Raw genomic sequence first — 27,147 nt, forward strand, 5'->3', positions numbered from 1 at the left:
ACAAGTCCAGTCCTCCTTGTCGGCTTCCCCTGAGAACAACATGTTGGGCTGGATGGGCCTTTGGCCTGATCCAGCTGTGATCTTCTTTTGTTTTTAGGATTATTTGACTCCAAGTTTTCTCCTGGCACCTCTCCTCTTTCAGCCTGCCAATCTTAGAGCTTTGACATTGGTAGGGCAGTCACTGGATGTTTCAGCTGTGGTAAGGAGAAGGCATCTGGCATCAGATTTCCATCTTCGAGGTCAGATCTCTCTTTCCATCCCCAGAGACAGAGAACTGGTGGTCCTTATAGCCCCCAAAATGCCCTCAAAGGGACCACTGGACTGCAGGATTACCACCTACACCTTTTCCCAAGAGGTTCTTCAGAGATGGCCGGTTGACTGCTTCCTACTAGCCAGTTGCTAGTATCTACCTCTCTTTTAAATCAGAACCAGTGAAGGCGGTGAAGGTCCTGTGTGAGTGTCTGGAGGCGGTTGGAGGATGGAGGATGGCTAACAGATTGAGGCTGAATCCTGACAAGAGAGAAGTACTGTTTTGGGGGGATAGGAGGTGGGCAGGTGTGGAGGACTCCCTGGTCCTGAATGGGGTAACTGAAGGATCAGGTGCGCAGCCTGGGAGTCATTCTGGACTCACAGCTGTCCATGGAGGCACAGGTCAATTCTGTGTCCAGGGCAGCTGTTTATCAGCTCCATCTGGTACACAGGCTGAGACCCTACCTGCCTGCAGACTGTCTCGCCAGAGTGGTACATGCTCTGGTTATCTCTTGCTTGGACTACTGCAATGTGCTCTATGTGGGGCATTTGAAGGTGACCCGGAAACTACAACTAATACAGAATGTGGCAGCTAGACTGGTGACTGAGAGTGGCCGCTGAGACCATATAACACCGGTCTTGAAAGACCTACACTGGCTCCCAGTACGTTTCCGAGCACAATTCAAAGTGTTGGTGCTGACCTTTAAAGCCCTAAATGGCCTTGGTCCAGTATACATGAAGGAGCGTCTCCACCCCCATCATTCTGCCCAGACACTGAGGTCAACCGGGCAGAGGACCTTCTCAGTAGTGGCACCTGCCCTGTGGAGCACCCTCCCACCAGCTGTCAAAGAAAAAAATAACTACCAAACTTTTAGAAGACATTTAAAGGCAGCCTTGTTTAGGGAAGCTTTTAATGTTTAATAGGTTATTGTATTTTAGTGTTTTGTTGGAAGCCGCCCAGAGTGGCTGGGTAAACCCAGCCAGATGGACAGGGTATAAATAATAAATTATTATTATTATTACTATTTGGGGCCATTAATCTCTTTAAGTCAATGTTGAAGTCAGCGGCGACACTATTGAATGAGTCTCCCCTGAAACTGATTCCATGCTGTTTCAGTAGATTTCTCATGCAGCAACAGAGAGAAAGAGAGAAGCAGGTTTAAAATTGGAGCCAATAATATGACGAGACGCAGACCAATTTGGCAGGTAGGCTGTGACTGGTTCACACCTAATCTGAAACTAGCCACCTTCCCAGGACGCCTCTTTTAAAAAGCATTTCCTGGCCCCTCTTTCTGAATGCTTGCCCCATTCTCAATAGTCAACTTTTTTGCAATTCAGCATAACTGACTTTTTCTTCCAAAAGTGAGGTGGGACAGCTGGCTCAAGAACTGTTTCCCCACCATGGACAATCTTTGGGCATCAAACAACTGTGAAACTTTATGAAGAACCTATGCTTTGATTTCTCTTCCTCCTTTTCGTTTGCTGTGTCTTGTGCAAAGCCTGTAGTCGGGGACCATATTGTGTGTGTTTTTAACTCGGTTTTAGAACAGCACCCTGAAAACTTTAGGCAGTAATAACGTCAACACTGGCAACAATAATACAAAACTGCTGGGTGATGGCAGGGAACAATTTATAGAAAAGAAATTGCTTTCAGGCAACATGTTTAGGAACATGAAGTAAAAGCAAGCTGTTTCTCCTAAAGATCACAAAATATTATGGACAGTCTTGCTGGGTCAGAATAAGGTTCATACATGTATAGATCAGCTTTCTGATGACCAGAAATATCATGTTTCAGAACCCTTCAGCCCAACGGAAACGGAATATGTGTAGCATATATAGCACAGCACTGTAGCCATTTCAATAGCTCTCAGTTGATCCCAGCAGAGCTCCAGATTCGAATCCCACTCTTTCATGCTGAGAGTCAGACTGCATGTCCTCCAACATTTCTCCGATGAAAATAGGGACGTCCCATTCCAAAATTATAATTTTACTATTTAAAACTCCACACATTTTATTGGGTTGCCCCAGCACTCTGGGCAGCTTCTAACATATATAAAAACAAAACAAAACATTAAACATTAAAATAAAAACTTCACTATACAGGATTGCCTTCAGACGGCTCAGGGGTTGGATAACTCCATACCCTCCAACATTCCTCAAATGAAAATAGGGACATCCTAAGGAAAAGTGGGACATTCTGGGATCAAATCAGAAACTGGGACAGCTTCTCTAAATCAGAGATGTCTCTGGAAAATAGAGACGCTTGGAGAGTCTGACGCTGGATCTCTGGTGGTGCAGCAGCAGGGTGCAGTCGCAATTACATAGGACCAATTGCAATTATGCAAATTGAATGACGTACAAAATGGATTTTCTGAAACCACTTTTTCTCTTTCTCAAACCACCTTTGCCCATCTGCTGATTTCCGGATGACCCTCTTTCATGTTCTGTAACAATAGTGAAACTGTAACTAATTTGTCAAGAAATGCCAGGAATTATATGTGTATATCCCAGAGCAAATTCCTTGGAACAAACTTTTCGTTTTATCCACAGTCATATGCTTCTACATCATCCCACTTTGGTCAAAGTGGTGATGACTTTCAGCCTTTTTGTATCATTCGGATGCAAGGAAATTCTTGTTTCAATACTGTGTTTTGTATTTTATACTGTAACTGAAACGCACCGGAATCAAAAGTGTAATCCTCTCAACCCATACTAATAAAGGCTTTAGTCTAAAACCCAATGGGGGTGGTGGTGTCACTGTATAATTTATATGAACTCTAAAATACATAGGTTGTAGACTGGACACACACTATCTAGACCAGTGGTTTAAACACTGTGCTATGATACCTTGAAAAGTACTTCCGTGAGAAGCTGGGTATTGGAAGGCAAGCTTTCCAACCAATAGCTCAACCTCCTATACAAATCTCCTCTGGGAGCAGCATGGAAACATTGGTGGTATTATAAGGTGCATTCTCAACTAATATGGGCTTTCTGAGGAGGAAGGGTAGGTTATAACTTCAATAAATAAATAAAAATATGGGATGACAGGGAGGCATGAGGTCCAACCAGTTTCTTTTGTGAACCAAGTGTGCATCCAACCAAGAATCCTTTGAAGGTGTAGGGTTTGAGTGGCAAAGGTACAGAGGTTTCTCATCTGGCACATTAATATGGAACGTGTTCTCTGAAGGTGGCGATTTTGAGTCATAAAACAGGGGAACAACAGGCTGAGCTGGGGGGGGGGAATAATAGGAGGGTGGGAGGAGGGAAACAGGAGTGAATGACACTTGAAAGAATGCAAATGATCAAATCCATGACCTCTCAAACTGATGTAGACCCATGATATCCTAGAGAGTGCACCATGGTAAATAAAAGTAAAGGTAGGGATGCGGGTGGCGCTGTGGGTTAAACCACAGAGCCTAGGACTTGCTGATCAGAAGGTCGGCGGTTCGAATCCCTGCGACGGGGTGAGCTCCCGTTGTTCGGTCCCTTCTCCTGCCCACCTAGCAGTTTCGAAAGCACGTCAAAGTGCAGGTAGATAAATAGGTACCACTCTGGCAGGAAGGTAAACGACGTTTCCGTGCGCTGCTCTGGTTCGCCAGAAGCAGCTTCGTCATGTTGGCCACATGACCTGGAAGCTGTACACCGGCTCCCTCGGCCAATAAAGCGAGATGAGCGCTGCAACCCCAGAATCGGCCACAACTGGACCTAATGGTCAGGAGTCCCTTAAAGGACCCCTGGATAGTTAAGTCCAGTCAAAGGTGACTATGGGGTTGTAGCACTCATCTCATTTTCGGGCCGAGAGAGCTGGCGTTTGTCCACAGACAGCTTTCTGGGTCATGTGGCCAACATGACTAAACCACTTCTGGCACAACGGGACACCGTGACACAAACCAGAGTGCACGGAAATGCCGTTTACCTTCTGCCGCAGTGGTACCTATTTATCTACTTGCGCTGTTCTGCTTTCAAACTGCTAGGTTGGCAGGAGCTGGGACAGAGCAATGGGAGCTCACCCTATCACGGGGATTCGAACCGCCGACCTTCCGGTCGGCAAGCCCAAGAGGCTCAGTGGTTTAGACCACAGCCCCACCCGCATCCCTTGGTAAATAAAAAGCAAAGGGAGCTCTGTTGATTCGCGTGAGAAAAAACCATGCATACAACAAAACATCATGGTCAGGCAAGACCAGTTGGAATAACCTACATTTTGTAAAATGGTGAGCAAGTAACTGAGTTCTCTAAAACCCTTTATGGCGCTAGATGCCAAAGTGTGTGCGCATTGGGAGAATTAAGCTGCTTAGTGCAGCCTTGCAAACACAGCCTGGACTCCCACTCAATTGGTTCCATTCTCTCATTAACACCTTTACTGAAATGTCTTCACAACCCACAATCCTTCCCTTATTAAACATGGATTAAGAAGGGTTTTATTTCGGTAGCAGGTTGTCAAGAGGCGCTATTTAAAGCCCATAGCACTCGCAGCCTTCCCAGGAATGGATGCTTCCATCTTTGGCATTGGTGACGTGAGTTAATGTGCCCGAAAGCTAGAGCACAATTTATCCCACCTGATTACCAGCAACCAGTCTCCAGAGGCATGCTTGTAGAACATTGCTCTACAGGAACATCACTAGGTCCTCTGCTGGAGCTATCAGTGACCACAAAACAAGGGCTGGCCTTAAGGGCTGGGTGAGCTGGGTGCTTCCCCTGGGCACCAAGCTGAGCAGGGTGCCAAGCTAAGCTCAGTGGCTGTGTATTTTATTTTAATTTTTTGCATGTGCTAAAAGAAAGAACATTTTAAAAGTACATTTTTCCAGAATAGAAGCTGCATAATGGCAGTGTTGGGTGACTACATGCCCCCAAATCCTAAAACTCCCCACATTAACTATGAGCTTTTACCCATACAATTCAACATTTCTCTGATGAAAATAGGGACATTCTATTCAAGAAGAAGAAGAAGAAGAAGAAGAAGAAGAAGAAGAAGAAGAAGAAGAAGAAGGAGAATTGCTAGCATTTATATCCCACTCATCATATTCCATAATAATCATCATTTTATGATGTCCAGCTCTGAGGGCCTTCTGGCAGTTCCCTCCCTGCGAGAAGTGAAGTTGCAGGGAACCAGGCACAGGGCCTTCTCGGTAGTGGTGCCTGTCCTGTGGAACGCCCTCCCATCAGATGTCAAGGAGATAAACAACTATCAGACTTTTAGAAGACATCTGACGGTAGCCCGGTTTAGGGAGATTTTTAATGTTTGATGTTTTATTGGGCTTTTAATTCTGTGGGGAGCTGCCCAGAGTGGCTGGGGAAGTCCAAACAGATGGGCGGGGTAAAAACAAACAAACAAACAAACAAATAAAAATAAATTTATATCCCACCCATCTGACTGGGTTCCCCAGCCACTCTGGGCGGCTTTCAACATATAGAAAAACATAATAAAACATTAAACATTATAAAGTTCCCTGTACAAAGCTGTCTTCAGATGTCTTCTAAAGGTTGTAAAGTTACTTGTCTCCTTGGCTCAGGGGTCACATCACTCCACACCCTCCAACATTCCTCAAATGAAAATAGGGACGTCCTAAGGAAAAGCGGGACATTCCAGGATTAAATCAGAAACTGGGACAGCTTCTGTAAATCCAGGACTGTCCCTGTAAAATAGGGACACTTGCAGGGGTTGTTATAGTGGCATATTTACTTTTTATTTTTATTTTTATTTTTATTTTTTGGAATGCAGCTGCACAATGCCACTGTGATTCAGCTAATCTGAATAAATCCTTGTGTTCTGACCCATTCCCCGGAGATGCCTCTGATTGCACCTGGGGAATTTTCCTTGTCAAGCAAAGTCCTTCCCCATCTCCATTTTCTACATCTTGTGGCAAGGCATTCCACACACTGATTATGCAACACACGATGTGAAGTGCTATCTCTTACTGTCCTGAAGCTGCTCTCACTCTCTTTGAGGATTTCAGGCTTTTCTCTTCCAGCCTTTGAAAATCTTCCCTCATTCTTTCCTTGCTTGACATATGGCGATCGACAACAAAGTGTTGTGCATTCATGGTAAAAGTCGGAGCATTTCCAGATCCTTTTAGTCATGTGGTTGGTTAGATTAGAAGGCTAGAATTCCTTCAGGTATTAAGAGAAACTATGGGCAGACTGTGATACCAGTCATGAGTTTATCTCATGGAGAAGGTTAAATAAAGTGCAGAAAGAAACAACAACAAAAAAGCAATGCCTTCCTGGCACCAAAGACAAGCGCAGTTTCTTTTCCTAAACAGATTTGCATTGGTCTCTTGACTCTCTTTCCCAGAGCCAGGCAGAAATAGCTATAAAAAGCAACAACCCTTAACTTTTATTTTTGCAAATATTTTCAATATCACTACATCCATTGTCAAGAAACCTTGGATTTGGGACCAGATGCAAAATTCATCCTCTTGATACAATCATACTCTGGTTTCTAACTGTATAAATCTTCCTTCCTTGATACAACCATAAGGCCAAACTGCGAGAGCTGGTGTGGTGTAATGGTTTTAGTGTTGGTCTATGAAGTAGGAGACCAGGGTTTGAAACCCCACTCAGCTATGGAGCTCACTGGGTCACCTCGGGCCAGTCGCTGCCTCTCAGACTAACCTGCCTCACGGGGTCATTGTGGGGATGATGCTGCTGATGATGATGATGATGATTAGAAGAAGAAGAAGAAGAAGAAGAAGAATGTATTATTTATAGCTTGCCTATCTGACTGGGTTTCCCAAGTCACTCTGGGTGGCTCCCAGTAGAATATTAAAAACACGATAAAATTAAAAACATGATAAAACATCAAACATTAAAAACTTCCCTAAACAGGGCTGCCTTCAGATGTTTTCTAAAAGTCAGGTAGTTGTTTATTTCCTTTGACATCTGATGGGAGGGTGTTCCACAGGGTGGGCACCACTAACGAGAAGGCCCTCTGCCTGGGATTAAACAATCAAGGCAGAACCTTGAGCTCCTTGGATACAAATATAACATAATATATATAATATTATAGTATAGTATAGTATAGTATAGTATAGTATAGTATAGTATAGTATAGTATAATAATATAATATAATATAATATAATATAATATAATATAATATAATATAATATAATATAATATAATAATATAATATAATATAATATAATATAATATAATATAATAATATAGAAGATATATGGTTTGCAATCATGACTTTGAAAAACAAACAAATCCATAGAGCTACATGGAGGCTGATTTAGACCTGGACTGTGATGGGGTTAGCATTCAATGCTTTCTCCCCACACTACGTTTGTGGCAAAAATCGCATTTCTGTTTTATTGGCACCAATAGGAATTTATCTTCTGGGATAAATATCAGTTTTGGTGTATGTGTCTGTTGTCCATTAGACCTATGGGTTGGACTCTCTCTCTTTCTGTGTCTCTGTTTCTCTCTCTCTCTCTCTCTCTCTCTCTCTCTCTCTCTCTCTCTCCACACACACACACACAATTCTATTAACTCCCCCCATTACTATTTGTGTGGGATATATAGCTATATCTATCTATATGTATATCTACAAACCAAACATGTAATTAAATGTGTCATTTTGCTCCCTTGCTCTCGTTTGTTTTAAAGGCTGCTTGCAGATGTAAGGGAAAGAGACTGGAAGCAAACTCACTAGGTATTTATCAAGTGTACCTATTCTTCTCTAGGGATGAATTCAGAGAAAGCGGATTAAAATCAATTTGTAGCCGAAGTCAGTGGTGCACAGCTCTGACAAGCTAGAGGTTATGATGTCAAAATCCCTCCTCCTCATCCCTGCATCCCCCGAGCATATTTGCAACTTGTTTAACATTGATTTTTTTCCTTTTCCTTTTCTTTCTTAGAAAGCGACAAAGCACATTCCATTTACTTAATATCAGTTGGAAACCAGGCTTGAAATTATACTGCCAGTGAAACCGAGCGATGAACTGAAAGTGGCAGTGTGCAGATCCCAAGGATATTTGGGATATTTATACCATGCCCTTCATTATAACACATTTGAAGAAAGCTTATTATAACTTATTACAATAACTTACAGCTTCACTCTCTAAGACATTCTAATGGATTATCATCATGTCTTCACAGGGAATACGTTGGCATTTGGACAACCAAAGTCTGGTTGCATAACACACGTGTTTTGTAACACAAGGATTTCATAATTCCTGATCATGGTCCATTAGAGAAATACGTGTAAAACTCTTAGGATGTTGCAGAGTTTTGCTTTTAAAAGACTCCCTCATGACACGAACAAATATTCAAATGTGGTTAAGGAGGTTTGGAGGTGTCAGATTAGAGAATGATTTCTGTTAAGTTGTGGTTGAACATATCAGCCGACACAGCAATTCTTCAAACAGCTCTTGATTATTCACAGGTCAGAACAGAACTGAACTAAAGGGTGCAGCCAACCTGCTTATATAGAGCTCCAGTACAACGTAGCTGTAACAACTTTCTGTACCTATCCAATCACTGAACGTCACTTTTGATCCCTTATTTGCATATGTGGACCTGAGTGAAAACTATCTACAGTATCCCCTTGCTGGCCCAGGGTGAGAACTTCAGTACATAACAATTTCTGCTTCTGAAGTCAAATGTTGTGGAAGATAAGAAGGGAACACAGCTAAAGTGGAGGCGGTGGAACTGTGGCTCTTCAGATGTTGCTGGACTTCAACTCTTCAACACCTGAGATAGCTCAGTTGGTAAGAGCATGGTGCCGATAATGCCAGTGTTGCAGGTTCAATCCCCATATGGGACAGCTGAATATTCCTGAATTGCAGGGGGTGGGACTCAATGAGCCTCAGGATCCATTCCAACTCTATGATTCTGTGATAATCTGGAGCTACACAGGTTAAGAATCTTATTTATTTACCGCATTTTTTGCTCTATAAGACGCACCAGACCATAAGGCACACCTAGTTTTTGGAGGAGGAAAACAAGAAAAAAAAATTCTGAATCCCAGAAGCCAGAACAGCAAGAGGGATCTGGCTTCTGGGATAGCCGCGTGAAGCCTCTTCAGGGCAGCGGAATGAAGGCTCCCCCTGCCCGGAAGAGGCTGCTCGCGGCTAAGGCAGAAGCCAGAAGACGTGCTCCGCTCAAGGGGCGCTGCACAGCTCTCCCTCTCTGGAGAGAGGCTCCATTCCTCCTCCCGCTTCGTGGGAGAGGCGCTTTGCTGAATGGGCGCTACACAGCTCTCCCTCTCTGCACAGTGCCATTCGCTCCATAAGACACACTCACATTTCCCCTTACTTTTTAAGAGGAAAAACGTGTGTCTTATGGAGCAAAAAATACGGTCCTTATTTTGAGCCAGAGCATGGGCAAGAGTGAGGAAAAAAGGAAGGGAACTACATGGGGAGAAAGAATTCATAGTGTTGTCATAGGTCCCACCTACACTATATATTTAAAGAAGTAACATACCATTTTAAGCAGTCGTGGTTTCCCTACAGAAAATTAGGGGAATTATAGTTTATTAAGGTAGCTGACAGTTGCTAGGAGATCCCCTATTCCCCTTAAAGGTAAAGGTAAAGGGACCCCTGACAGTTAGATCCAGTCATGGATGACTCTAGGGTTGCGGTGCTCATCTCGCTTTATTGGCAGAGGGAGCCGGCGTACAGCTTCTGGGTCATGTGGCCAGCATGGCTAAGCTGCTTCTGGAGAACCAGAGCAGTGCACGGAAACGCCGTTTACCTTCCCACCGGAGTGGTACCTATTTATCTACTTGCACTTTGATGTGCTTTCAAACTGCTAGGTGGGCAGGAGCTGGAACCGAACAACGGTAGCTCACCCCGTCGCGGGGAATCTAACCGCCGACCTTCCGATTGGCAAGCCCTAGGCTCTGTGGTTTAGACCACAGCGCCATCCGCGTTAACCATTTTAAGCAGTTGTGGTTTCCCTACAGAAAATTAGGGGAACTATAGTTTGTTAAGGGTGCTGACAGTTGGTAGGAGATCTCCTATTCCCCTTACACAGTGGCAATTCTCAAAGTGGTTTAATTATAAATCCCTCTTCTGAGAAAACTCATGCAAATTATCACTGTGTGAGGGGAATAAATATCTCCTCACAACTCTCAGCACCAGTGCTTTTTTCCCCTGAGGAGACGCAGGGGTATGCATACCCGTAAACATTTTGTGAATCTAAGTTTGGCCTTGTTGAGGGGCAGTATTTCAATATGAGTAGGAAAATGAGAGTACCCCTAAACATAATTATTATTTTTTTAAGAAAAAAGCCTTAACACACTGCAGTTCCCGCAATCCTTTGTGTGAAGCTACAAGTGGTTTTGTAGTGCTTTAAATGTATAGTTAACAATGGAAACTTGAGAACCTTTGTGGACTTCCACTAAAGAGCATTCTAACAGTATAAAATATCTGATTAACAGAAAATAATTTGTACTCCATGTCTGGAAGCCTTCTGTTCACATTCTGATGGTTACTGCTGCTCCTTTCAGAATTTGGAGACTGGGTACTATTGTGTTGTGACCATTGATTGCATGCTTGGTTTATAGCTATACATACTGACAGATATAGCTGTATATCCCACACAAATAGAATTGGAATCATGGTGTGTGTGGCCATTGATGCTACAGTTCCAGATTTCTTGTATGAAGAATTATTATTGTCATATGAGAGAGCTGGGAAATAAAGGAGTCAGGCTAGGAACACTCTCATGTTGAATTTAATAAAGCTCCGGGATACAAGTTGGTCTTCATACATCACTGTGCATGTTGATGAAATGGTTGTCAAACACACGTTTCCCATAGCTTACAATTACAAACTTCACATAAACCTTAATGGCTGCTTGACGCTGACACTGATTAAGGGAATAAATAATGGCACCTTAATTTAGAGCCAGGTGATTAATAACTTCATTAACCTATCCTGTCATTACAATTAATGAAGATGCATTGTCCTTGGCCTTCTCACACAAACATCTCCTCATTCTCTTTCTTGTAGTCACTGATCCAAGCCACGTTCTCCCTAAACTCAGGCCTGGTATGGCTGACCTTTGTCACCTCTAACCACCACTCACTTCCTTGGGACAGGTGGGTACAGCTTCTTAGAGAATGTGAAGAGAAGCGGTCCTTTCCTTTGTGCTGGAAAAGGAAGCGGCCAACACTAGCTGAAGATGTATGGCTTCTGGGATGCATGGCCTTAATGGGATCCTCCATTTCACCAAAAGCCCCTTAAGGCAGAATTGTGATGATGAGCTACCTAGAGCAGAGATGGGGAACCTGTGGTCTGCTAGATGTTCTGCTGGATGTTGTCAGTCTCCATCTCCCATACTTCCTGACCATTGGAGTGCAGCAACACATAGCAGGCCATGGCCTCCCAGCCCTCTGATCTGTTCTTCCACGACTGAAAAATCCAATGCTGGGCCCAGGCTATTCAAGGAAACATCACTTGATTGTTCTTGGGGAAAGTGATCAAAATGGTCAGCTGTAGCCATTTCCTGGAAAGTTTCTTGGATCCACTGCAGTCCATTGCTAGTTTCTTGGATCCATTGCAGTCCACGTTTCAAAGCAGATTCCAAGACAGAAATGGCTTTGATGGCTCCCAGGCGCTTCCAGTAACAAAGCCTTCTCTGTCCTCCACAGAAACATACATTTTAAAACCTTGACTATTTTGGGATGGGGGCTGAAGAATGGGTGAGTCTGCTTCTTCTAACTCCCTCTGTTTAAGCTCCTATACTTCGGGCTGCCTGATTTATATTCATGGCAATCTGGAACCTACATACATGAGTGACAAATGCCCTTTAGATGCTGTTCTCTGTCTCTGAAATCGCATGGTGATCTTTCTGTGCAGAGCTTATCCATACTTGTCTTTCCTCCACTTTTCCCAGGCATGGCCCACAATTTAGAGATCTGCCTCCGAGCACCTTTTACTTTGCTCTGAAGCCTTCCCCATGAAAAACCCGCCCTTTAAGGCTCACTCGGTGCAAATGGCAACCTGCTCTGATTCAGCTCGGGGCTAATAAAAATAAAATTTAAAAATGCTTGGACAGAGCATTAAAGCACAGACCTTTCCCTGGAAAGAGTGCGGCAAAAAGTGAGTGTAGATAAGCCCTCACATATGTTTGGAGCCCTGGAAATCCTAGCAGCAGCACTGCTTGCCACAGCTCCTGGTATCTTTCCTGGAAGTAAGCCTCACTTAACTCAAAGAAACATGCGCCTTTTGAGTAGACATGATGCACAGGATCTTACACCCCTTCTTGGGTGGGTGGCTTTGCGTTTGGGCCCCAGGCCTTCCCTCAGGAACCGGCCTATTGCAGGCCAGATCATCTTCCTGTAGCCAAATCAGCCAATGGCAGTGGGATCAACAGACCAACTGCGACCCTTGGAGCCGTGCCCAGGGGAAATGTAACTGCCCAGCCTGTGGGGCCTTTCAGCCTCTCTCTTGCTGTGCCGGTTCTCCCACCTACCCTCCCACAGGTTAGGGTTGTGTTGGTTTTTTGTTTTGTTTGTTTGTTTGTTTTTTTACAGAGGATACAACTTTGCTATGGACAATGTCGGTCACCTGTTTTCAGGGCCGGGCAGGAATTTTTCCATTGTGACAAACTGGCACTTGCTTTTGGGTTTTTGCCTACCTCATAGCAATTGTCACAACTCTGTAAGGTGGATAGGCATTGGGTTAGCTTAGTTTTGGTTGCAGAGGAGTTTGCAGCCTCCCCCTCCCCCTCCATGGCTTAGGATCCATGAGGAGTGGCTCCTATCTGATGCCCGGATGGGGACCAGGGCCATACCACTCCTCCAATGGGAACCGCTTAGGGGACACCCTGATTTGACGTAGGGTATGTGTTTCTCAGTTTATCTCAAACTGCAGCTCCTAGATCAGACACAGACGAAGTGGTGTCTTTAGACGTTGTTGGGCTACAACTTCTACAGTCCCTAACCCAATGACTGTGTTGGCTAGGGCAGATGAGTATGGACTCAACTATACAGCTGCAAATAAAATGTTTTAAATGTGTTGTAAAGTGCAAAATACAAATGTGACACTAGATGGCGGTAGTGAGCTATGCCAAATTCAATGTATTTTTCAAAACATTTTTTTTAAAAAAAACCATTTTGACAGTGTTTTTTGTGTGCATGTAGATTCTGCCTAGGTAGAGGAAAACAAGTTTGCACAAACACCCTTATGAGCTACAAAGTATGTCCCACTGAGTGAAGTGTCTCTCTCACTGTCCCCCAGCCCAGTGTTTGGGCTATGGTTGGCAATGGATATTGAGCAGTCATTGCTGAGAGAAGATTAATATATTCCAACAACAATTTTCAGATTTTGGATAAACACAAGTCCCTTGGTGAGGCCCGAAATATCTTTACACCTCTCATTTCATCTGTCTCTGAAGCATTATTTTTAAGCTCCTAGTGAAACAATATTTTGGTATGTTTCCTAACAATAGACCCTTTGGGGTTTGTGTCTAAATTAAGCAACCCAACAATTTCCTAAGCAGGGCATATGGAGCTAAGCTCCTTAGCTCTTTATGAGTTTGCAAGGGATTTGTGAATGAAGTTCTCAAATGATACTTTGTCTTGAAAATATAGACAGGAAGACTGTAAAGGAAGTAAATTTCTGTAGGTAAAGGACTTCCTAGAAGTTTAAATTAAGTTAAAATTTATAAAGATGGAGAGCCTACGTAACCAATTTGTTTGCATATCATAACACTGTTATGTCTCTGATGGTATACCTCTGGGGTTAACAAACATTGGCTGTGTTTGGATGTCATGGTAAATCACAGCTGAATGAACAGTTGGCTCCAATTTCACTGCTCTCCAAATGCAGGTGGGAGCAGCAAACTAAAGTTTGGAGTAAAGCAAATCATGATCTCTGGTTCAGATGTCTTGCTAAGCCAGAAATCGTGGTTTGTTGCTGCTGCTCCTGTTATGCGGGGAGTGAAGCTGGAGTAATCTCCATGTTCAAGGAAAACAATTAACTGTGGTTTACTGCGATGTGCAAGCACAGCCATTGTGACTGTGTACACAATAAAGCAATATAATAGCTCAAAGGTAGGCATTGGTGCAATGGGACGCGGGTGGTGCTGTGGGTTAAACCACAGAGCCTAGAACTTGCTGATCAGAAGGTCGGCGGTTCGAATCCCTGCGACGGGGTGAGCTCCCGTTGCTCGGTCCCAGCTCCTGCCAGCCTAGCAGTTCGTAAGCACATCAAAGTGCAAGTAGATAAATAGGTACCGCTCCGGCGGGAAGGTAAACGGCGTTTCCGTGCACTGCTCTCATTCGCCAGAAGTGCCTTTGTCATGCTGGCCACATGACCTGGAAGCTGTACGCCGGCTCCCTCGGCCAATAAAGCAAGATGAGCGCTGCAACCCCAGAGTTGGTCAAGACTGGACCTAATGGTCATGGGTCCCTTTACCTTTACCTTTACCTTTACCTTTACCTTAGGCATTGGTGCGAGCCATAGTTGTGTCAGCTGTGGTTATTTTGATTGCACAAAGAGTTGTGTTATCCGAATGGAGTGATCTATAATTAGGGATCAAGGTAAAGCCATCAGACAACAACTCTGCTGCCGATTCAGATTCACAGCAAACACAGTTACACACAACTTGCTGCGCTAGAAACATTATGTGAATTGTTCTTTATGGTAACAAAACTTGCCAACTCTGGCTTTATTCACAGGTATGGTGTGGTGTGTGTCCTCTCTAGCATTTGGATTGAGCACTAACTGAAATACTACTACTAATAAAAACATCAGACAGAATTCTCCAAAATTCAATTCAAGTCATGTTCCAACATTGGTCCCCATAGCACATATACAAGGAAAATGGCAGATTTGATCCAGGTCAGTAAACGGAACAAGAATTTGATTCCCATGCATGACTAGATTTCATAATGACATGCTCTGTGCCTTTTTGGTGCACCTTATTCTCTGAAATAGACTGGGATTTGAACAGGAGCCAAAGGGGGGTAGAAATGGAGTTTTCTGCTGCCTACCATTAGCTGGCTTCAGACAGCTTCCTTATTTTTTAAGACAATTGGGGTGCTCATTAAAAACCAATGATTAGAGATTTCGAACCAGAGCGAAGCTTGGGAGTTTCACTGTACCTCCAATTTGTGTCACAAAACCTTAGTCCAACACCTTTCGTTTCATTAACAAGCATGCTTTCCCTGTTGTCCCTATTCAAGTGGCAGCCTGCACTTTCCCTGCTTCAATTCAGATTTTCCCGATCCACAGATAATACAGTAAGGAAGAATAAACCAACACAAAAGTCACGTATTGCCCCCTGTGAACATACAGAAGCACACTGTGTGGCTGGTAGTTGTCCCTTCTTTCAGTGTGGTGCTGTTTTGCTGGCTACCATCTACCTATCACCACACCCATTGGGGAGACGCCAGCCTTTTTTATTTTTAAAGATAACCAGCTGTTTGGTGCAAAATGTGTAAATTAGAAAGGTAATAATCAGCAGAGCACAGGTGCAGATGCCCACAATGTAGTTCAGGTTTCTCAATCTCTGGGAGCAGGAGCTATTAATAGGTTCTGGCACAACACAAACAAGTAAAGTAAAGTTTAATCATGTAAAACAGAACTTTCCAAACTGTGTGCTGCAACATGTTAGTGTGTCGGCTGCAGTGTGTAGGTGTGTCACATGAACGCTCCTCGTGTTCCTCCCAGGGCCGGAAAGGGGTTAGTTTAACCTCTGGTTTGCTAGTAAAACGGGATGCAGGTGGCGCTGTGGGTTAATCCACAGAGCCTAGAACTTGCTGATCAGAAGGTCGGCAGTTCGAATCCCCATGGCGGGGTGAGCTCCCGTTGCTTGGTCCCTGCTCCTGCCAACCTAGCAGTTCGAAAGCACGTCAAAGTGCAAGTAGATAAATATCTACCGCTCCGACGGGAAGGTAAACAGCGTTTCCGTGCGCTGCTCTGGTTTGCCAGAAGTGGCTTAGTCATGCTGGCCACATGACCCGGAAGCTGTACACTGGTTCCCTCGACCAGTAAAGCGAGATGAGCGCTGCAACCCCAGAGTCGGCCACGACTGGACCTAATGGTCGGGGTCCCTTTACCTTTACTTTTGCTAGTAAAACTGAACTGAACTGTGTTGCGAAATGATGCATGTCTAAAAAGTGTGCCACCAACATGAAAAATGTGGAAAGCTCTGGTGTAAAATGTTATTGCTATGCACGACAATCCTAAGTCATCTACAGGGAAAAAATCCCAGTCTTCCAGCAACACTGTTTTTGGAAGCATTTCGCCAGGAGATGTCTCCACAAGCTCAAAATTAGGGGGGGAAATTCTGCAGGAGAAAAAGATGTTGCCACTTTTAAGAAGCAGCATCTCAGGGCGGTGTTGCAGAGACTCCTCATTGCTTTGATTTATTTATTTAGGTGTGGCTGGGATTTCATATAGAAACACCATCTTGCTTAAAAATGGGCAGACTCGTCGTTTGAAGCCTAGAATTGAGTCTCTAAAAGGGGGCTTAGACAAAACTCTCGGTTCAACCAATCCTCTTTTCCCTCCCCACCCCAGCCACCAGCGCCTTCTTCCCTTGCCAGTTTTCTACAAGCCAGCTCATTAAGTTTCACCTTGTTTTCCCAATGCAGCAGCAGCATTAAGGAGTGCATCTGCCTGCCTGTATCAGTGTCTGAAGAATTCAAAACATGTCATTGGCTGATATATATATAGATAGATATAAAACCCAGAACCTTCCAGACTCATTAGGAGCAAAAGCTCTAGGAACAGCAAGAATCTGGTTTAATATTCAGGGTGCATATTTCTAAACAAATCAGGGTGGTTATTGGGGGGAGGGGCGGGGAAAAATAAAATAAAATAAACTCACATTCTACCAATATGTTCCACTGCAATTTGTTAAGTCCCCCCTGGCTATCTTCTATTAATATCCAGCCAGGGGCTTAGCTTGGACAGTCTGTCCCTACCAATGACATTCATATCCATCCATTAGCATGTTCCCAGGGTAACCAATCACATTTCCCCACATGCCACCTGAATTTTCTGTGACATTCCAGCTCCTAACAAGAGCTTCAAACACCTTGCTATTTAGGTCGCAATGCAGAGGGAAGCTATCCAGCAAACAAATACTTTTCTCGTTCATTCAAAAAGGACTTGTGCAGGAGAGTTTCCTGCTTGCCATTTGCCATTCTTATTGCTACGACATACTCATACCCAATATCAGGTCGCTTCTTTCACTGGCTTTCCACCTGGCTCTCTGCATTACTAGTTTGGGTCATCCATGAAATGGATGCGCTTTATAAAGAGACTTAATGACACTCTCAACGTAACGCTCATGCACGGACGCCAGTGTTTCCTTTGCCTACGCTGATATTTTCAGAGAGAAGCAGAATACGCCTCTTCTGGTGAGTCACCCAGGAGACCAAAGGTAAACTGCAAAATTGTTACCTTGATCAAGGTCATCTGGAGAAGTCCCTCCTCAAACAGGAGCTCAGCATTGTGGGAAACATTGTGGCAATCCTTTCTCACACTGATGTCATGTTGAATTAATTGAATACAGTGGTACCTCGGGTTACAGACGCTTCAGGTTACAGACGCTGCAGGTTACAGACTCCACTAACCCAAAAATAGTACCTCAGCTTAAGACCTTTGCTTCAGGATGAGAACAGAAATTGCGCAGCAGCGGTGCGGAGGCAGCTGGAGGCCCCATTACCTAAAGTGATGCTTCAGGTTAAGAACAGTTTCAGGTTAAGAACAGACCTCCAGAACGAATTAAGTTCTTAACCCGAGATACCACTGTAATTCAAAGGCACCTAATTTAAGGTTACAATGTTTTTTTTTCCAATGAATCCAGGGACACTTTTCAACTTCCTCCTAAACAGATGAATTTTGTCATGGGACTGATATGTAAATCTGGGGACTGTCCCGGGAAACTAATTCCAAATGTCAGCAATGCCTATTGCTTTCCGTAATACTCCCTCCCTCATGTTATGCATATCAGGTGTATGGGGGCAGCAGTAGCACTAGAGATGTTAGGGGCTGAGCAGAGTAGGAGGAGTGGTGGAGACTGCCTCCCAATCCTGACCCTTCCAGGGAGGAGGAAGAGGAAGACAGTATAGATTTACAACAGGGGTTTGAGGGAGGTCACAGCTCAGAGGCAAATGAGGGGGAAAGTTGGGAAAGCATGGGAGAGCCAGAGCAACAGCTGGCTGATACAGTGTCATTAGAAAGCATTCCAGACCCACCATCTCCCAGAACCCGGCGAGCCTTAAAAGTAGGAGAGCAAAGAGCTCAAAGACAGAGGGCACGTAGCAGCACCCATAGAAGTGACGAATGAGGAATGGGAGAGACAGGGGGTGGAAATTCACTCGGACAATGCTATTATCCAAGAGGTTGGGTTCTATAGCCTCTTTCTGTAAAGTTTGGAATAAAAACGGATTGTAAGAAAATTTCCTTGTCTTCATAATTTCCTGGACAACCAGCCGGGAGCCGCTGACAATAGAGCACCTTAATGAAGTGGTTAATGGGAAAGGATCAGGTTCTCACCAGAGGCATAGCATGGGCAGGGCTGGGGGGGGGGATTCCTTTTTGGGGGGTGCATTCCTCACAACACCCTGCCAGTGAGAGGGGCAGGCAAAGTGTCATGAGCTGTTGTGTCCTTCTCACACCAGTGAGCCAGTGTGGTGTAGTGGTTAAGAGCGGTAGTCTTGTAATCTGGGGAACCGGGTTCGCGTCTCCACTCCTCCACATGCAGCTGCTGGGTGACCTTGGGCCAGTCACACTTCTTTGAAGTCTCTCAGCCCCACTCACCTCACAGAGTGTGTTGTGGGGGAGGAAGGGAAAGGAGAATGTTAGCCGCTTTGAGACTCCTTAAAGGGAGTGAAAGGCGGGATATCAAATCCAAACTCTTCTTCTTCTTCTTCTTCTTCTTCTTCTTCTTCTTCTTCTTCTTCTTCTTCTTCTTCACACCAGCCGTCAACTGCAGGATGGCATGAGAAGGATACATCAAGCATGGTGTAGCCAGAGGAGCAGAGGTGGAAGCTCCCCCCCCCATCAAGTAAATTAATTAAACACAACAACCTTAACTAACTGGCCAATTGCTTTTCAGATAGCTTGGTTCTGTGCCCCCTAACATAAATCCTGCCCCTCTAACATAAACGCTGGCTACGCCCACAGCAACAGGGTGGGGCGCACAGATGCCCTTCTCGTCTGCCCTCCATCTAGAGGGCGGCTTGAGAAGGATGCAACAAGCATGTGCCCTGACAGCCCCGCTTTTGTGAGTCCCGCAAAGTGGCACTGGACTCGCAAGGCACCGTGAATGTGCCTTTCAAAGCAGTCTGGTCGGACTGATTTGATGAGTGCATGCATGTGTCAGGCATGAGGGATCCTATCCTCCCCCTTTAGCATCAAGGATTAAGGAAGAAACAAGAAAGTTTGTGTTTATGGTTTTATTCAGTCACAGTGGTGCAAGACAGTAATCAGCAAGACAGTAATCAGTCCTTAGCTCCATAGTGACGTTGCTCACTCTGAACTCCTCCCTTTCCTTCCACAGCAACAGCCCACTACGTGGCTCTACGGGGGACCACGTAGAGCCCTTTGTTGTCATTGAGCCCTTTGCTTTTGAATTCTAAGTGGGCAGCGAGTACGAGGTGAGGGTGGCACTTCTATGCTTTCCAAGATGTCTCTGCTGGCAGCTCTCCAACTCACCCTCCTTCTCTTAACACCTCATAACTTGGCAGCTCTGAGTTCTGCTGCAATTCCATCCTGCCTCCCTCTTCTCTTGAAACAGCTGGAGAAGGGAGGGAATCCCCCCCTCATCCCTCCTCCTCCAACGGGAGCAGAGGAGAAGAAGGGGGCAATCCCCAGCCCTCCTCTTCTGTCCAGTCGCTGACACCATGCCATGGCCACTGCCCTCAAGCTGTACACTGATTTTGCAAGGCTTCAGGGCAGTGTTGGCTGTTTCGGCTGGCCGGGCTCCCCTCTGTGTGGCCAGGCAGCTGGCACAGCACAATCCCCCTTGGCTCCAGTTGGTATGGATCACTCTGTATGAAAGATTCTTGGGTTACAAAAGTACATACATTGTCTCTGTTTTCAGATCATAAAGTCCTTTCTACAGATCAGTTCTATTTGATGTGAGACATTGATGTTGTAAGACAGGCATAGGCAAACTCTGGCCCTCCAAATGTTTGGGACTACAATTCCCATCATCCCTAGCTAATGGGACCAGTGGTCAAGAATGATGGGAACTGTAGTCCCAAACATCTGTAGGGCCGGAGTTTGCCTATGCCTGTTGTAAGAGAATGAAGTTTACTACTTCCTCTATGCCCCTTGCTCTCCTTCCCCATGTCTCTTCTTCTCCCTCAACCTGACACTGTATCAAACTCCCTTCATATTCACCTGGCATATGAAAGAGGAGGCCAGATTTATCTTTGGGTGGTGAGAATAGTTCTGTGGAATGAGGCCATAGATGCTGAAGGGGACAAGAAGGCAGTCTTGGGAAGCAGCTCCGTCAAGAAGGAGCAGCACAAAGCGAGCTCGGATCTCTCTACAGGGCACTTCAGGATGTGTACCCTTTGTTCTTCTTGTGAATTCAAAATAATTAACCTCAATGCATAATTGCAATTGCTACTGATCAAAGGCCAGCTCTTTTAAAAAAAAAGGCTCAAGTGTATCCAGCTCCACAAATGAGCTTTAAACGGCACAATTCCCACTTATATTAATTGGAGTCATGCCGTTAAATCCTCATACATCACAGGGACTGCTATTTACCATCTAAAATTAGAAGTGAACATACAGTTAATGAATATTTCCTCTTGCGCTATCTGTTACATAGAGGGGAAGTGGAGGAAAGAGAGGCAGGGCATCTGTTCTTTCTCAGCTGGACTTTGCTGTTGCGGAGCACTTTTTCTACATTATGAGACGACTCATTAGGTGCTTACACATTGATCCTACAAGGGAACACATGTATATGAAATCACCAACAGAGGCTCACTTCAAGGTTCACTTTAGGAAATATACCCAACACCAGGGATGGGGAAGCTGCTGCCTCTGGGTGTGGTTGGAGTCCAATATCTATCAGCCCACATGGCCAATGGTCAGGGATAATGAGAGTTTTGTCCAAAAACATCTGGAAGACCACATTTTCCCCATTGCTGCCATACACACCAGTGGATTCAGAATTTTAACTAGAGAGACATGGCATTCATTGACTGTGTCTGCATGTCACAACAAGCCTTATAAGGTTGTTGCCTTATTGTGGCTTGTTGTTCATGAGCAGCGGCCTGGTGCACGTTGCCTGACAGCCATCGCCTCACTCCTTCCTGAAACAAACAGGAATAATAATAATAATAATAATAATAATAATAATAATAATAATTTATTGCTTATACCCCGCCCATCTGGCCTGGCCTCCCCAGCCCCTCTGGGCAGCTTCCAACAGGATATTAAAAACACAATAAAACATCAAACATTAAAAACTTCCCTAATGAGGGCTGCTTTCAGATGTCTTCTAAAAGTCAGATACTTGTTTATTTCTTTGACATCTGGTGGGAGGATGTTCCACAGGGCGGGTGCCACCACCAAGAAGGCCCTCTTCCTGATTCCCTGTGACCTCACCTCACAGTGAGGGAACCGCCAGAAGGCCCTCAGAGCTGGACCTCAGTGTCCGGGCAGAACAATAGGGGTGGAGACGCTCCTTCAGGTATACTGGGCGGAGGCCGTTTAGAGCTTTAACGGTCAGCAAAAACACTTTGAACTGTGCTCAGAAACATACTGGGAAAACATATACCAAGAGGTCACAATTAAACATAGCTTTATGATAGGTGGGGTCATGGTTTGTTTCTCCCTGACAAGATAGGATTGCTAGCAAGCCGTAAACTGTTGCTTGCTGTTGGTTTACCAAATGTGGCTTGCTTGGGAGCAGCAAACCATGGTTCTGGCTCTTCAGTCACATTGAGAAGCCAGCCTTACAGGTTTGTTACTTCTCTTACACCAGGGGAGGGACGCAGTGGGAGCCATCAGGCAGCAGGTACCAGCAACCCTTTTGACATCTCAGTGACAAGGGCCATAGACTCGAGAGAACAAAGGGAGACCTGCTTAATATGGTTGCAATTATATTACTAATTCATCCTCTCCAACATCCTATGTCACCCCCCTCCTGCATTTCTCCTGATGAAAATAGGGACATCCTATTTCACCCCCTCCAAGATTTCTCCAGTTAAGGAAAAGCAGGATCAAATCAGAAACTGGGACAGCTTCTGTAATTCCAGGTCTGTCCCTGGAAAATCGGGACATTTGTAGGGTCTGCTAATTGCTCTGGCATTGTATAACAGCCCAGAGTGGTGGGGGCAACCCAGTCAGATGGGCGGGGTATCAATATATTACAGTGGGGGCTATTCTCAATTAGGACTGATGATGGCAGGGGAATCAGGCAGGCAGGTAAACAGTAGGCAGAGGCAGAGCCAAAGTTAATGTAAAAGATCCCTGACAGTTAAGTCCAGTTGCGGATGACTCTGGGGTTGCAGTGCTCATCTCACTTTACAGGCCAAGGGAGCCAACGTTTGCCCGCAGTTTATCCGGGTCATGTGGCCAGCATGACTAAGCCACTTCTGGTGAAACCAGAGCAAACCACTTACCTTCCTGCTGGAGTGGTACCTATTTATCTACTTGCACTTTGACATGCTTTTGAACTGCTAGGTTGGCAGGAGCTGGGACCGAGCAACAGGGGCTCACCCCCGTCGTGGGAATTCAAACCGCTGACCTTCTGATCGGCAAGCCCTAGGCTCTGTGGTTTAGACCACAGCACCACACAGGGTACACCCAAGTAATTCTAGGATGAAGTGGACAGGCTGTGCTGCCCCCTAAACTCATATGTAAGAAGGCAGGTAGGTAGAGCTGGCTGAGGGCAGACTGAGGCTGTTGCAGTGATGCCCCTTATAGCCTAATGAAGCTCACAAGTGATTCTTAGTGTATCAAATGTCCCCCCCCCTTTTTTTTTGCTTTAATGGTAATGAAAATATATGGACAAATGGGGACACTTGGCGATCATGACATGCTTTTTAGCAGATTTATTTTGTGAATATGGATTTCTTTTTTCAAAGAATCCCTACAAAGCGTAGATGAAAATAGTTTTTTTTTGGGTGGGGGCATCCTGATGCTATATCTCCTCCAGTTTCATTCCCTCAAGAACTTTATATTTCAAGTGTCCTTCCACTTCAGAAGAGGTGCCTGAAATAACACTTTTTAAGCTTCACTACATGATTATGCTTCATACAGCTGATCTGACATCTCAGAGATCAAAATGCATTTTATTGGGGGACCCCCCCACCCCACCCCCGTGGAGTACAGATTGCCTTGCAAAAAAACTGTTTCCCACAACATGAGATTAAGAGAATCATTCATTGGATAAGAGCTTAAGTTGTGATGCAACCGTCATCTACAGAACTTGTGATGTGCCCTGCGTAGAACTCCTTGGCATAGGATTAAACAGAGGATGGTACTGTACCCTACACTGTCAAAATGAGGTCCATTATCACACGTATAATAAGATAAACTACACTGACAATGAGTCGTGCGAGTTATTAAGATGTTAGATCTTCGACGACTGGCATGCAATTAGCCCTGCCTCCAGGCATTTATGGAAAACTACAGTACAACTGTGCCTTGTATAATAATTACTGCTGGTTGTGTCTCCTGGAAATATGTAAAACTAATGAGGGTTAGGATACTCGCTCATTAAAACCAAAGAAACATAATTCTTGTTCTGTCCTCCACAATTTCTGCACTTCTGGGTTCCTGGCAGAGGGTGACAAGTACAGCTAGGTCCCACCCACCAAACTGACACTCCAGCATAATTGCTTTCTTTTTGTAATGACACAAAAGCAGAGTTTTTGAAATTGCACAAGATGTTGGCGAAAGTGCATTGGCTTGTTCCCCCCCCCCCCCACACACACACATGAAGGGCCTGCCTCTGTACTGCAGATAAAGACTGGAGCTCCAGTGGGTTCTTCTCTGAGAAATATCTTATGAGTTTGCCATTCTTCGGCCCAGAGGACTCCTGTTCTCTCTCTGCACCCATGAATTCTAACACCTGAAATATTCTAACACCTGAAATATTCTAACACCTGAAATATTTATACACATGCGCCCAGACTCTAATTTTCAAGTACATCCACCAAAGGTAAAGACAGAGGCATAGTGTTGGGAGGGCGGGGGGTCCATAGCCCCAGCTGCACAATTTTGAGGGGCTGCCCCCATGAAGGGATCCCCATCTCACCTTGCCTGCCACCCAGAGCCTGGTCTGGCCTCACCTCCATGTCCCCATCCTTAATGGCCACCCAGCCAGTGTTGGGGAGAGTGACCCACCCAGGGCTGCAACAGGGCCCCGCTTGGCTCTGACAGCAAGGGCAGAGCTCGCATGGTGTATTCTGTTCACCCTCCAGGCCCTGCCCCTGCCATACCCTCAAAGAAGAGTTTGGATTTGATATCCCACTTTATCACTACCCGAAGGAGTCTCAAAGCGGCTCACAATCTCCTTTCCCTTCCTCCCCCACAACAAACTCTGTGAGGTGAGTGGGGCTGAGAGACTTCAGAGAAGTGTGACCAGCCCAAGGTCACCCAGCAGCTGCATGTGGAGGAGTGGAGACGCGAACCCGGTTCACCAGATTACAAGTCTACCACTCTTAACCACTACACGACACTGGCTCTCGAAGATTTCTCTGATGCATGTTTTAGCTTTCATTACAGCAACATACCCTCCAATGTTTTCCGATGAAAACAGAAACGTCCCCTCCAACATTTCTCCAATGAAAATAGGAATGTCCTAAGGAAAAGCGGGACATTCCGGGATCAAACCAGAAACTGGGATGTCTTATGAAATCCAGCACTGTCCATGGAAAATAGGGACACTTGGAGGGTACACACTAGTGAAGTGCCTAAGATGAATGCATGGCTATGATCCATGAGGAATGATCACATGGCTGCAGATTGCAGCAGTCATAATTACTGGTTATGAGGTGATAAATCTGATGTATAATATTGTACCTATGCACCCTTCTAGAGCTGCAAAGACCCAGATCAAGGCTAGGAACATAGTATACATAGTACTGGCCTCTTGCACCCACCCACCCACCCAAAAGAAAGACAGAGAGAGAAAAAGAAAGAAATATCTTCTAATATACAGGGCTAATTAAACACTTTCCCCTTCCAGCTCCCTCTACTCCTCCTGAAGAGAGAGAGAGAGAGAGAGAGAGAGAGAGAGAGAAAGAGAAAGAAAGAAAGAACACATATACAAGGAAAAGAAAGTGTGTTTCTATAGTTTTTCTAATGAATTTCAGCTGCCATGCACAAAGCACACAGCATTGATGCATACCAGTGTTTCTTCATGGGGAAAGTGGTTTTAAGTTACTTCAAATATAAAGTGCATAAGTGGGCCTTTAAGAGCAATAGCTCTTCGCTAATTGAGGTCCCTTGTGCTTGGTGATATATCTGTATAAAGAACTTTATGGAGTTTTACTCATATCCTTATGTATATTAATTATTGTACTGTGGTCTCCCCCCCTTCGGTGGAGGTTTTTTTGGGGGGTGTTGTGTGTTGTTTTTACATGCTTGTAATGAGATGGTCTTGCAAAACGAAGGGAAAACTCTCATCTGCGTGAGATGGCTTGTGCAACATTTCAAATTGTTGTGATTGGAGTCTGTTTTCCTTGCTTCATTCCCAGAACAGCGTGAAATCACATTAAATTTAAAATGGCATCAAAGTTGGGATGGGGAGTCAGTGCTGGCTACTTTGGAACATGGTTCAAAACAGAGATAAGGGGACTGCAAACTGACAAGTTTCCAACTCCTGAAGTCCACCTGTCAGCTAAATTATACATCTTAATCTTTTCTGCATTGTATCGTGGCTTTTGAAGCTCGTTCTGATGTGTATCACCGACAGACCGAGCCTCTGCGAAGGGAATGAAGCCCGTTCGTTATACTGTTACACAAGGATGAATCCTGAAAAATCAATAGCGGTTTTAGGATGACTATCCTTATGCCAATGCCGCCTCATTTCTGAATGAGGGGATATTGGTATGCACATGGCTGTTCTCTGAAAATATTCTTACTATGTAGAATCATAATCTAAGCCACTTTCTTCACTGATGACCCCAAGGCCGGAAGGTCATTGCTTGTCATAGATAACAACAACTTAGCTTGTTAGCACAAGATAACTGTTAGTGCCACCCCGTCAGAACATGTGGGTTTGCCGCGATCTGTCAGTGTGCCATCATTCGCCATGCATCACTGCTGTTTCCCGTCTCAGCCTCTGGTACTTAACTAGCAATGGGCACTAAATAAAGTTGCCAGATCTTGACCCAGAAAATATAAATGAGCCCCAACCTCCAAAATTGCACAGAAGTGAACTTTAAACTGGGCTCATTGGCTTTGTGTCAAGAGAGGATGGATTATTTCACCCAATCTGATCTTTCTGCCTCATAAATTCCAGCCTTTGCATTATCACCCCACGAGTTATTCTTTAATGATTTCCTGCCAGCTTTATCATGATATACTCTTAATCCTCATCCCAGAGGACACTGCCATATCCTGTAGTTCTTCTCCACTACAAATAACGTTATTTAGTACTCATTTTTCTCAGTATGGGGAGAAATTCCTCTAGGATTGAAGTCCTAGAGTGGTGGTGCCATGGGGCAGGCTTGGCCCCACCACTGGGTAGACTGAGGGAGCAGGGATGGTGGTGGGATGGTGGTGGCAGCTCCCCACCCTTCACATAGCATACCCCCACCCCCCGACAGCAATGTTTGCTTCTTGCTAGCCTGGGATACCTGGATAACTCACCCAGGACCCAGCTACATTCGTAAAAAGAAGTTATAAATGTGTTGTAGCACTGTGACACCAGATGGCACTGTAGAGCTAAAAGAGGAACTGAATTAAATCCCTCCTCCAATAATTATTATTAAATTTTCTATTTTACATTTTAGA

The sequence above is a fragment of the Podarcis gaigeae genome (genome assembly GCF_964106915.1).
Source record: "Podarcis gaigeae genome assembly, chromosome: 17".
Taxonomy (NCBI): Eukaryota; Metazoa; Chordata; class Lepidosauria; order Squamata; family Lacertidae; genus Podarcis; species Podarcis gaigeae.